At 37.3% G+C, this 14,308-nt stretch overlaps 1 long non-coding RNA gene across 2 annotated transcripts in view; it reads left to right on the plus strand.

The window, feature by feature from the left end:
• The window catches only part of LOC119243020 (uncharacterized), a 47,225-nt gene that overhangs the window by 1,059 nt on the left and 31,858 nt on the right, over positions 1-14,308 (plus strand). The window lies entirely within an intron of this gene.

The raw sequence follows: 14,308 nt of genomic DNA on the forward strand, positions 1-14,308 counted from the left end.
ACAAGGAAAGAGAGGTCAGGGGAGACCTCTCTGGGCATTCAAGACTCTGAGGTGCCAGGGTTAGGGGTCTATCTAGGTTTTAGGGCTGGGGTCTGAGAACAAAGGAATTAAACTTTTTGACTCAGAAGGCAAGGAGGGTGGACTTGGCTAAAGTGCATTTCTTGTTGCTAGCTGTGAGCACCCATCAGCTGCAGATTGGCTGTGACAGGGCCCATGACCATCTCATGATGGTGAATATCTCCTGGACACTGTGAGCCCACAGCTCCAGTCTGATCCTGTCTGGTCTCAAGGTCTGTAAAGAGATAGCTCAGGAATGCACAGGCTGGGGAAAGTTAGTTTAAAATGGATCAGAGTCAGATTTATTTAACCTCTTGTTGACCAGTCCAACAAAACAACAGGAACAGCAAGGTTCTGTCCTTGATCCCTGTCCTGTTTTTCCTCCAGGACTCTTCTTGTCTCATCATTACTTAAAACACCCAGTGATTTCTTCTGTGAGGGAATGTCTCTACCCTATTGGGTTTGACCACGAGACTCAGTCAGTGAAATGCGAGTGAAAATGTCACATGTCAATTCTCAGCATGAGCTTTATGCTCATGTGATTCTGCCATTCTCTTTCCCTTTGCACGAGGCTAATGATATCCCAGACAGGGGCTGCCTCTCCAGTCTGGGTCCCAGAGGGAGACTTGGAATAGTCAGAGGCAACCTAGGATGAACATTAACTGAGCAGAATTGGACTGCTGTTGCTTTGTCACTCATGGAGATTTGGGAATAATTTATTACTGCAGAATAATTTACCTTAAGGTGGCTGATACAGATCACAACACATGTTTAAGATATTATGGACTATTTAATTCTAATTACTTAAGTGTTAACATTTAACAATGGCAACCCATGAACCTGAACAAATGAGAAGAGGATTTGTTTTCAGCCATATATATAAATACACATACACAATAGTTATCTGCTACTATTTAACTTCTCTTCTACTTGTGTGTAATTCCTTAAATTGACCTACAGCAGTTTCTGCCATTACTCTTGCATGTAAAACTACAGGTGTGTTTTTTTCTCCTAACTATGTGGCCTCCTTCTCATATTTCTAGTTCTTGCTTAGCCATCACTCTCCCCATGGTTTCCTTAAGGTGCGATTTCAGAGACTAAATATGAATATGAGCTATTTCCAGGCATGCTGATCTACACTGGGATAGATCAGTGTGTGGTACACAGCGATAACATTGTCTTATTATACTCACAGTCTGTCATGGGATCAATTAGTTGTCCCAAATCCCTCCTGGAAAATGCAAGCCTGAAGATACTGACTTGGGCAGAGATTCCTGGAACTTAGATTGAAGTCAAGGGCGGGGCAGACTTGGCAAGAGGTCTAGAGTGGGTAGGGCCATGGACCCTGGGGATAGGGCCAATCCGCACTTAAGTGATCCCACTGAGCAGAGAGGTGGAGTTCAGGCATGAAAGAGAAACTGGAGATCAGGGTTCTGAAGGAGGCTGGGAAAAGGAGTAGAGAGACATTCCCAGGAACACTCCAGCCTCGCCCCAGGGCACTATGGTCTTGGTTTTGCCCTTAGGTATGAAGGTTTCTGTTAAGAACAAAAGCCAGGTAAGCCCCTAATCAGCCTGACATGTTTACAGGTTTACTGAGCAATGTTGCTTTCAGGCCTTGCACACTGAGCAAGTCTGTGCTCAGCAGAAAGGTGAGCCTGCAGCAGAGACTTCTATCTATGTGTGACCTCCAACCCTCCACAAGGTGAGGAGCTCTGCCTCCAGGGTCCTCTTCAGAGGCCTGGATCTAGTCACCATTTCTTAGACCAGGGCCTGTTTTTCACACAGCAAATTGAGGAATTTAAGAACAATATAAATTAGGTTTTCCCAAAAGTTCACTTAATTGATTTGATGTGTGTATGTGCATGTGTGTAATTTTTGCACTGCCTGCTTTTAGTCTTTAAATTTACATTTCTTTTAAGACCTATACAAAGAAAAGTATAAAACACTATTAAAAGAAATTGAAGAAGACACAAAGAAATGGAAAGATATCCCCTGCTCATGGATGGAAGAATTAACATTGCTAAAATGGCCATCCTCCCGAAAGCAATATACAGATTCAATGCTATTCCAATAAAAATTTCAATGACATTCTTCAAAGAAATAGAACAAATACTGATGGAATTCATATGGAGCCACAAAAAAAAAAAAAAAAAGAATATCCAAAGCCCTACTGATGAAAACAAAGGAGAAAGGGGTATCACACTTCCAAACTTCAAGCTATACTACAAAGCCATAATAATTAAAACAGTTTGGTATTGGAACAAAAACGGACAATGGAACCAACACAGACCAATGGAACCGAATAGACAGTCCAGAAATAAAGCCACACTTATATGAACAACTAATCTTTGACAAAGGAGAAAAGAATATGCAATGCAACATGGACAGTTTGTTCAATAAATGGTGCTGAGAAAACTGGACCTCCACATGCAAAAAAATGAAACTAGACCACTACCTCTCACCATGCACAAAAATCAACTCAAAATGGATAAAAGAACTGTACATAAGACCTGAAACCATAAAATATATAGAAGAAAATATAGGTAAAACACTACAAGACATACATCTCAGAAACATCTTTATTTTTTTAAACTTTTTATAAATATTTTATTTTATATAATTCTTACATCATTTTTCATCTCTGTACAATATATGCATTTTCATTTTGGTTATATTCCCCATACAACTGCACGCCCCCCCCCCCCAGTGTGTCTCTGGTTTATAGTTGCTTGTTGATTTTGATTTTTACTTTGCATTGATTAGCCTTTTTCCTGGTCTCTTATTTAGGTTTTCTAAATTCCTGCTATGAGTGAGACCATCTGGTATTTTTCTTTTTCCTTCTGACTTATTTCACTGAGCATGATCCCTTCTAGCTCCATCCATGTTGTTGCAAACTGCGTGTGTTTATCTTTTTTGATTGCTGAGTAATATTCCATGGTGTATATGTACCACATCTTCTTGATCCAGTCATCTATTTTTGAGCATTTGGGTTGTTTCCATATCTTAGCTATTGTAAATAGTGCTGCTATAAACATAGGCTTGCAGGTGCCCTTTGGAATTACTGTTTCTGTGTCATTTGCATAAATACCTAGGAGTGGAATTGCTGGATCATATGGAAGCTCTATGTTTAGTAGGTCCAGAAATCTCCACACAGCTCTCCATAGTGGTTGGACCAGTTTGCACTCCCACCAACAGTGCAGAAGAGTTCCTTTTTCTCCACACCCTCGCCAACATTTGTTGTTGCTAGTTTTTTTAATATGTGCCATTCTCACTGGTGTAAGATGGTATCTCATGGTAGTTTTGATTTGCATTTCCCTGATGACAAGTGATGTTGAACATTTTTTCATATGCCTGTTGGCCATTTGCATTTCCTCTTCAGAGAAGTTTCTTTTTAGCTCTTCTGCCCATTTTTTGACAGGATTATTTTCTTTGTTGTTGTTGAGTCTCATCAGCTCTTTGCAGATTTTTGTGATCAGTCCTTTATCATTAGTGTTGTGTGCAAAAATGTTCTCCCAGTGGTGGGGTTTCTCTTTGTTTTTGTTATTGCCTCTTTTGCTGTGCAGAAGCTCTTTAATTTGATGTAGTCCCAGCTGTTCATCTTTGCCTTCACTATCACTGTTTTGGGTGATGTGTCTGTAAATATGTCTTTGAGGTGCATGTCATGTAGTGTTTCGCCTATATTTCCTTCTATGTATTTTATGGTTTCAGGTCTTATGTCTAGTTCTTTAATCCATTCTGAGTTGGTTTTTGTGTATGGTGTGAGGTAGTAGTAGAGCTTCATTCCTTTGCATGTAGTGACCCAGTTTTCCCAGCACCATTTATTGAACAAATTTTCTTTGCTCCAGTGCATATTCTTTGCTCCTTTGTCAAAGATTAGTTGACCATAAATCTGTGGGTTTATTTCTGGATTTTCTATTCAATTCCATTGGTCTGTGTGTCTGTTCTTGTTCCAATACCAGGCAGTTTTGATGATTATGGCTTTGCAGTATAGCTTGAAGTCTGGGAGTGTGATGCCTTCATTCCCTTCTTATTTTTTCAGGAGCGCTTTAGCTATTCAGGGTTTTTGGTGATTCCATATGAATTTCATCAATAATTGTTCTATTTCTTTGAAGAACGTCATTGAAATTTTTATGGAATAGCATTGAATCTGTATATTGCTTTTAGTAGGATGGCCATTTTAATAATGTTTATTCTTCCAATCCATGAGCAGGGGATGTCTTTCCATTTCTTTGTGTCTTCTTCTATTTCTTTTAACAGTGTTTTATAGTTTTCTTTGTATAGGTCCTTTACCTCTTTTGTTAGATTTATTCCCAAGTATTTGATTTTTTTTTGTCAGAAGCATCTTTAAAGACTCATCATCCAATGCAGTGATAGTGAAGGCAAAGATAAACACCTGGGATTACATCAAACTGAAAAGCTTCTGCACATCAAAAGAGACATAAACCAAAATAGAGAGATACCCCACTGACTGGGAAAATATCTTTGCACTCCATTCAACTGATAAGGGACTGATCACAAAGATATAAAAAGAACTCATACAGCTCAACAAAAACAAAACAAACAATCTAGTCAAGAAATGGGCAGAAGAACTTAAAAGACATTTCTCCAAAGAGGAAATGCAAATGGCCAATAGGCATATGAAAAATGTTCAACATCCCTTATCATCAGGGAAATGCAAATCAAAACCACATTGAGATACCACTTTACACCAGTAAGAATGGCACATATCAAAAAAACAAGCAACAACAAATGTTGGCAAGGATGTGGTGAAAAAGGAACTCTCCTACATTGCTGGTGGGAGTGCAAACTGGTCCAACCACTGTGGAAAGCTGTCTGGAGGTTCCTCAGTCTACTAAAAATGGAGCTACCATATGACCTGGCAATTCCACTCCTAGGGATTTACCCAAAGGACACAAAAACATTGATTCAAAAGACCACCTGTACCCCTATGTTTATTGCAGCACTATTTACAATAGGTGAAACCTGGAAACAACACAAATGCCCCAAAACAGTTGACTGGATCAAGAAGATGTGGTATATATACACAATGGAATATTATTCAGCAATCAAAAAAGATAAACTCATGTGATTCACAGCATCATGGATGGAGCTAGAAGGAATTATGCTCAATGCAATAAGCCAGAAGGAAAAAGAAAAACATTGTATGCTTTCACTTAGAACAGGAATATGGGGGAACCAAATAAGACATCAGTGTAAAAAAATAACAGTACAAAACACAACAAAGCAAAAACAGACAATTATAAATCAGAGACATACTGCTGGGGAAGAGGAGGGAGAGGGATCAGAGGGAGGGAGGGAGGAACACAGGGGACAATGGTGATGGTGCATGGGTGTCTTGGGGAAGGAAATTCTATAGGGACTCAATCTGAGGGGGTGGGGGAAGCAAATATTGTTTAAAAATAAAAAAAAATTAAAAATAGATAAATTTACCTTTCTTTTAAGTATCAGTGGTGATAGGATTTGGTCATATTTTTCTACTTTCATACCCTTATTTAGCAATATATATTAGCTGGATCATATTCCTGGCTAAGAAAGATTCTGAGATTTACTATAGATGTAAGGGAAAAAAAGGGAGATGGTGAAGATTAAGTTTTTTTCTACTCTTCTTTCCTTCCTCCACTCCCAAGGTTAGAAAGGGGCAGAACAGACTGACCCTCTCTCAGGTGATTTCAAGGACTTTGAAAAAACTATATTCTCCCCTATAAATTCTGTAAATGGTCTGATGGATTGTCTAATGATAAGATAAATGTATAAAAGACACTGAACTCTGTGAAAAGCAGAAGTCTATGTTTCTGTGATCACTCTACCTTTACCAAAGGTTTACCTTTATAAACCAATCTGTGTGAAGCTTTAGGGGGTAGGGTAAGTCCTTAACATTGTTGCCCACAGATTTTTGGAAACTGACTTTAAGAAGGGACATTGATGAAAGGTGGTCCTCAAATAATGTCATTTCATTCAACCTCAGAATTCTATTATTCTCATCAATGTTTCAGTAAAACATCACTGAACAAAATGATGTTATTCGAAGACCTGTTATGTTTGGCTGTCTACAACCTCCCTGCTATGTGTCTATGTGTCTTTCTGGATGGAGCTTATTCCCAGGTTCCCAATGACCCACATTATCTACATCTCCTTCAGGATATATGGGTTGGTTAGGATCTTATGTTATGCTAATAAAGGGAAGAAAAAGTAATTTTCCCAGTACTCTTCTGAGTCCTTAGCTGAGACCCCTATAACAAAAACCAGATTAACAGAAAAAAATCAACAAAAGTGTATGATGGTAACGTTTTATGTATAGATGGGAGATACTTTAGGAGAAAATGTAACTCCCTCAGATGACTTAGAATTAATTTAAATACCATCTTAATAGGGAAAGGGGAGGGAGGCATTGGTCTTGTCAGAAACTGCATGATTTTTTGGAAAGATGAATGGGCCCTTAGAAGAATAGATGGGGGTGTGACAACATTTGTGTGGGTGTAGTATAAATTTCCAGTCTCCTCTTCTGTGCTAAGAGTCAATCTTCCCGGGTTTGATGATATTCCCCAGAAGGGGATTTATGACAATGACATTCCTTTTGGAGGGTCTATCTTTAAGGGGAGTTTAAGGAAGCCTCTCCTAGAAGTGACTCAGTGCTGACAGCTCAAAAGAGTCAATATAGCGAAGTAGCATATCTTAGAAGGGGGGAGGAGGGCATCATGCTACCCTTCACAGCAGCAGAAAAGAAATGTGAAAGGAATTTGTTGGCAGGATAGACTTCCAATAACTACACTTTGGATAACTCCAAGATCAAAAGCTATAGAGATAAAACAGGTCTTAGAAAGACAGATGAGCCTCTAGGGATCTCAGTGGTAGCAACTACACAACAGTCTTCCCAGCAAGCCAGCACTGAGATGAAGCAATTCTAATCCATTTTAGATACCACACCCTCAATACTTAAAGAGAGTCTAATATCAGTAGCATCATGTACCTGTCCTTGGTCTGAAGTGGATGATGCATTTTCACCTGGACTGTAGCCAATGGGAGGGGGGAAGTCCCCAAAAGGAAGGCTGAGGGACTATGACCAGAAGGCAAAGGGTGGCTTTTAGATGGGATTCAGATTAGCAGAACAAAATCCACCTGAGTCTTCAAAGAAACTTTCTTCTCTGCATTCCAGATGAGAACCCAGGAGCTCCCCTCTCCCATCAATCTCATCCTTAGTGGGATGCATTGTTAGCGAGAAACTCATAAACTCACTGGCTTGGAGCGGGGGGGGCACTTGTTATTTTAGCAAGAACAACATATTAACTTAAAAATCATTTCCTGGCATTTAAAATGGACTTAACCTAAGAGTAAAGCTAATACTCCCGGCAGGTGGAATTGCCTTGGGGTTTATGATGAGGGAATTTACTGATTCTGATTGATGACCTCAGTGCAAACCTTTGAATGTTAACAGAAAACAAAACTCTGTTTTCTGATCATATAACCACCCCCAAATCATTCAGCACATTAAACATTCTAGCTAGTCAAATAATCATGGACAACAATTCTTAGGCTCTTATCATTTAAGTTACAGACACCAAAGAAAGTCCTTTTGAAGACTCTCTACTGATACTTAACAGTTTACAGCAATATTCTGACTATATTTGTATGTGCTATGTGAAAGCTAACATCATTTTTTTTATTTCTTATGACTGAACACTCTACAAATTATCCTTTATGTCCTATACTACTAGGGCCAGGAAAGCTGGTACTTAGCTTTAACAGGATTTCTGAAATGCAACTTGATTCTGGTACTGAAAGAGTCTGTTCCATCTTATTTCATTTTTGATTATTTAAGAATTTTGGATTTCACATTATTTTATAATATTTCATGCATTATCACCAAAAGAAAAATCTTAATGAGTTTTTAGTGCCATAGGCCTTTATTGTCTTTCTTTTTTTCTTTTGGTACACATAGCCAATTTAATTTTCAGCACAGTAGAAAAAATTTTTTTTCACATTGCAAAGGGGAAAAACAGCTTGTTGGAATTGGATGCATGATTTTTACAAAAGGGAATAGATGCTTTTGTTTAACTGCATTATAATGGAATATGGTAATTGATTAATTAGTTGTGGGTATTTTTAGGAAATTATTTCATACTCACCTTCCTCACCTAGGTCCCTTGGAATTTAAACATAAGTTAAAACACAGTGATAACCTTTGCCTTCTGTGCCCTTGATAATCATCTGCTCTCTCTTCTATCGATTATCTTGCCAATCTGTCAGCATTTAGATGCCTTGTGCAGAAGAACAGGCTGACAGCCAGAAAGCAGACAGGAAGGTGGAGGATAGGGGGTGTTAACAGGAATGCTACTCTTGTCCCCCAAAACTGATTCAACTCCCCTTAGTACTGATCTCAGAGCATGTGGTTGAGCTTGGGATGAGTCATTCATAGTCTGCTCAGAAACATGGAATCATATAGAAAAGCTGATGTACATTGGATGAACCCAAAGGTTTCAAAAGCACTGTACCTTGAAACAACAAAGGAAAAGAGAAGGAGGGGTAGTGGATCTTTGCAAAATGGAAGGCCTACAGACTTTCACTACCTTCTCTTCCCGCCCTATCCCCTAATTATCATGGTGTTTCAAAAGGTAACACATTTATGGAAGATCTGAGAGTCCAGCCAACCTTCAGTTCAGCATATTTTATGACCTTGTCCCATAAGGTCATAAGGGGATGAACAAATAACCCACATTCTCTCAACTTGAGTTTTCTTACAATGAATCTGTGAGGATGAAGTAAAATACACCCTAATAATACCTTCTTTTTTCACTTTAGTTTGGTGTAATTGATGAGTTAAAAGAAAATCAATTCCCAACTGGGAGGAGTTTGCATAATTTCCCCAGGTCTGATTTGCTTGAAGTCTAAGCTTCCAAGAATCTATCTTCCCTATCCATCATGTTAAATGAGGACTTACTGTGATAAATCAAAAGGTTTTGGTCTTTAAAAAGTGTTTTAGTTGCTTTAAGATTAGCTCCCATTTAGAGCTGGAAGGGATTATGCTAAGCAAAATAGGTCAGAAGAAAGATAAATACCAGATGGTTTCACTTATACGTAGAATACAGAGAAACAAAACAAAGGGTCAGACAAAGACAAACCTTGGAAGCTGACCACAGACCTGAGGCATGTAGGAGGGGAGAGAGACGATAAAAGGTGAAAATGGGGGTGGAGGTAGAGCACAAGGGACCATAGTGATGGACTATGGGCGCTTTGGTGGTAGGAGAACTACATGATCACACTGGAGGGAGAAATAATATATTGTCCAAAAATTAACAGTGATGTAAGAAAAAAAAGTACTTCATTTAAAAATAAATTAATTTAAATCATAAAAAAGTAAAATAAAATAAATTTAGCTACCATTTAATGAGAGCCTGTACATTGCATGTATATTACATATACTCATTCCAGATACAATCTAAAGGAATCATCACCATTTAAAGTGTAGGAAATAACAGTTCAGAAAGGTTGAATAATTTGGAATTTGAACTTGGGTCTTTGAAGTGCAAGACCTACAGTTTGTTATTGGGTGCTAGCAACTTAGAGTTCATCCGTTTGATCAAGTCCTGTGAGCCCATAGCAAAATTGGGAGTTCTACAAAAGTGTTCACAAAAGTGTCTATATTCAATTTTCAAATGAAATAAAAAATAAAATAATAAAATAAAAAAGGTGGTATACATACTACCAGATTATGTTTTAAATTACACTTGAAGACTTTGCATTCAAAGAGGTCCTGCTATGAAGCTATTAGAAGGATCCAGTTGCCTTTTCAGTACCTAACATCATTAGTGTGTTCAACTGTGACAGTGGATACATTAATAGTTAAATATATGATAACTTAATACTTAAAATTTAAGACTCCAAAAAGCAAATCATGAAAGTAAATAGAAATCCCAAAACATCAGCTCAATTATCAAAATTTCAGATATATTCTTTCTAGTAATAATTAGTAAAACCATTGTAATAAATTAGAAAAAAATATTTACTACTTTTATCAGGAGAACAAATATAATTTTAGTCTTGGTTACATTCTAATGACACTTGTTAGTACACTGGGAAGTCCTTCAAGAAGAGAGGCAGGTAATATACTGGGGGCTGGCTGCACTTAGGAGATCCAGGGTCCAATCTTTGCTCTCCCATGACTGAGTATTCTCACTTTAGGCAGAACAACTTCTCCAGACCTTATGTCCTATTTGTGGAGTGTTTCTAAGGTTCCTTCTAACACTAAGATTGTATAGTCTACAGTAGCAAAGAGGAATAGTTAGGCAGATCATGTGGTTGATTTTCTAATTGCACGGCAGCGATGTGCCTAATTCTTAGACAACAAAGACAAATATGAAGGGATGAGAAGCGTTTTCTTCGTTGCCCATTAGCAAACACTCGATTGTTGCCTCAACAACCTTTCACAGGGCCCAGCACACAGCAGGCACTCTGCAAATGGTCATTGAGAGCTGCTGCCGCTATTGCTACTGAGCAGAATGATGATAAAGATGATGATCATGATGTTGATGATTATGAAGATGATGAACTAGAGCAGAAGGCAAGACACATGAATGCCTACTGAGAATGTTTCTTGCAGGTCATACTTCTCCCTTCTACTTCCTCTGAATTCATCTTCTCTGGCTAACAGGGGCCCAGGACTATAATAAATCAACAAAGCAATGAAAGGCAAGAAGTGATTTTGTCCAGATTCCAGAAGGGCAGGCATGAATTTGAAAGATTTTCTGTTTCTTTTAGAGCTGTGAAATGTGGTTTCTTGGTTGGAAGAGGAGAATGTCATGGGTTAAACATTGTCTTTCTGAATTCTCTTAGTAAAAGAGATTTTTTTGTTTTGTTTTGTGGATAGAATTGCATCTCTATCAATCATGATCTTTAGAGAAATTAGATTTTATTCTTGGGAGATAATGAATTTGTCCTTTTCCAAACATTGTTTTCACTGAGTACTTAAGGGTGCAGGCTGGACACAGAAGCACATCTTAACCTCTGTACATTATGCTGGAGGCACTGTCCATGCCAGGATGCCTGGGCACAATGCTCACTCTTCTCTTGAAGTCTGTATGTAATTTTTTGAAACCCTGAATAACCTAGATTTGGTGCTATGTATTAATCATGTGCTATTGCATTCCAACAGATTATGCTAAAAAAAATGCTCCATGCCTTAATTAAACAAATCAAAACAACAAAACCCAGAATTTTGAAAGCATTCCTTGGGTTCCTTAGAAACACATTAGTTAGGGATCCTGGACATCCTTTAGTGAAGGGCATTGGAAGTTCGGTCTAATATGATTGAGTATTAAAGGCAGTATGACTTCATATGACACCTGAGACAGGTAGGTAATACTTGGAATCAGTTTTTTTTCCCTAGGATTTCATGTATATTGTATCAGTTAGCATTCTTGGGAGACTCTTCCTATATATTTTTGCCCCCTACCCACAAAAATAGTGAGTTTGCATTAGAGATCGTCTCTTTCCTTCATATCTTGTACACAGTGAGGAGTTAATGACTGTCTTTTGAATAACTGAGAGAAATATCATCATAGTAAGGTTGAGATCATTCCAAATAAATGTAAGAACTGGGAAAACACTTCTATACTCAATGGAAATTTCATGCTATTTGTTTTTTGCTTTCAATTATCAATGCCAGAAAATATGTTATGAACCTTAAATATTTGCTGCTGAATGGCTTTGCCCAGTTACCTATAACAATTATTATGAGCAGTCTCTGTAGTTTTGAAGTAAACTAGGTTTATAGTAAAATACTATGCCTTTTTTGCATAACTATCTCATAATTCTTTGTTGAGTCAATATTCAACATTCTTACAGATATTAAGTCAAAAGTCATGGCATTAATTTCAACACCACTGCATTTTATTAGCAAGTCTCAATTCTCTCAGACCTTTTAAAAATAATAAAATAATAACCAATCAACCAGGTAATTAGCAAACAGGCTGAGTTTGAAGAAGTTTCCTGAAATTCCAGTCTTGGGGAGACTGCTACTTACGTAATATATTCAAAACCTTTTTCATAATAAATACATTAAAGACAGATTATAATTGATGGTGACAACAATATTGTCTGGGATATAAATTGCCTAAACCTATTGTCCTCTGTTCTGTCTAAGAAGGAGGGTGTCCCCTGTGTTCTTATTGGCTCACATCTGTCAGCATTAATGCTGACAGGATGTTCATTCTGGACATAACCATTAGGTAACACACTCAATGAAACAGCATTTGCAAGTTCTCTTTTATTCACAAGTTCTCCTTTCATAGTTAATTTTCTAAAGTGCTTTCTATGCCTTAAAAGTATTTTAAAAAAAGAGGAATCAACATTTATTAATGTCCTCTGATGTGCCAGGTTGTATGATCTGCAAATACCTCAATTAATTGCATCTATTGAATGAAAGAATAATGCAGCAAATAGCATATGTGATGTGCAGTGATTTAAATGCTCCTATTCTCAGTGGCTTCTCCTTTGTGGTACCTCAGAATAGCAACCAGATTTGAGATTCTTTTCAACATATATACTATTGATTGTAAGCACAAAGGAAAACTTCACCTTACAAACCAAAGGTTTTAGTCTTAAGCCCAAATATGTTACAACAAGTGTAACTTCAAGGAGAGTATCTGAAAAGGGATTTTCTCCTCAAAATGGGAAAATGGGTTTTTGTATCTAGACACAGTCAAAGTTGATAGATCTTATACTGAAGTGGCGGGATTTCAACTTAGAACCTGGTGTTGTTACGATGGTTTTGTTGTTCTTAAGAGGGTTTTAGAAGAAACTTATAGACTTTCTTCAATAGCAACAATGTGGTTTAGACAGAAATTTGAAGTATTCCGTGTACACTAATCAACTGGTATGAAATACATCTTTAGAAAAAACACAAGATTAAATAATTGGTATGAACCAAGTTTAAAAATGTTTGGAAAAATATGTGTGGTTATTTTTGTCAGGTTCACCATCCTGCTTTGAGACTTTAAAATCATATTTAAAATTTTAGAAAAGTTCTAAAATTAGTTCATAGTTCTCCCCAAAGTTCTATATACTTCCTCTAGCACAATATTACTCTATATCATCATGAACAGAATTTCTCTCAATGATCATTTAAGTCAAATTTGCCACAGAAGATGCTTTTTATAATGTGGGACATCCTGAAAATCTGTAACTGTCTGTGTTTACATTTTAAACTGGTGTGTACAGGGATGAGTGTTTTACAAGATCCTCTCGACCCTTATCTCACTCTCTATATGTCAGTGGATCTTCTCCCTAAATGTAAAAATAAACACTCTAAGTTTCTCAGAAGAAAACCCAGGACCAATACTTTGACTTTGGATTAAGTAATGGTATCTTGGCATGATACCAAAAGCATGAGCAACAAAAAATATATAGAGATAAATTGAATTTGGTCAAGAACTTTTGGAGAATTTAGAACTTTCATCCACTGCTGATGGGAATGTAAAATGATGCAGCTAATCTGGAAAATAATCTTACAGTTATTTAAAGTGTTAAACATAGGGTTACCATGTGACCCAGCAATTCCACTCTAAGTATACACCCAAGAGAATTAAAAACATATGTCCACATAAAAACCTGTACATGAATGTTCATAGCAGCATCATAAAGAACAATTGGAAATGACCCAAATTAGCAGCAATTGAAGAGATTGCTGTGTTATCCTACAATGTTATTTAGCAATAAAAATGAAGAAGGACTAAAATATGCTACAACATGAGTTGACCTTGGAAACAGAAGTCTGTCACAAATGGCCACATAAATGATTAAATTTCACTGGTATGAAACACCCCCAATAGATAAATCCATAGAAATGGCAAGTACATTAATGACATTAAGTACATTAATAGTGCTAGGAAAAAAGGAGGGTGACTTCTAATATGCATGGGATGCTGAAGATGTTATGGAATTACACAGTGATGATAGTTGCTACAACAAAGTAAATATACTGAAATCCACTGGATGATATACTCGGAGTGAATTCTATGGCATGTGAATTACATTGTAAGAAAGCTAGTATTTTTTTTTTAAAGAGCCTCTTGAAACAAATAGTTCTGTATTCTACCTTATTGAGGATGGTTGGGCCACAGGCTTATACAACAGCTCTTTATAACACAGCCTTTTAGGACCATAAATGGGTTAATTCAAGGCAGAGGGAAGGTATTTAATCAGTCGAGCATGATGCATGACATTAAAACCATTGAGT

Source organism: Talpa occidentalis, unplaced genomic scaffold (genome assembly GCF_014898055.3).
Source record: "Talpa occidentalis isolate TD23 unplaced genomic scaffold, MPIMG_talOcc4v2.1 talOcc4.13, whole genome shotgun sequence".
Classification (NCBI taxonomy): Eukaryota; Metazoa; Chordata; class Mammalia; order Eulipotyphla; family Talpidae; genus Talpa; species Talpa occidentalis.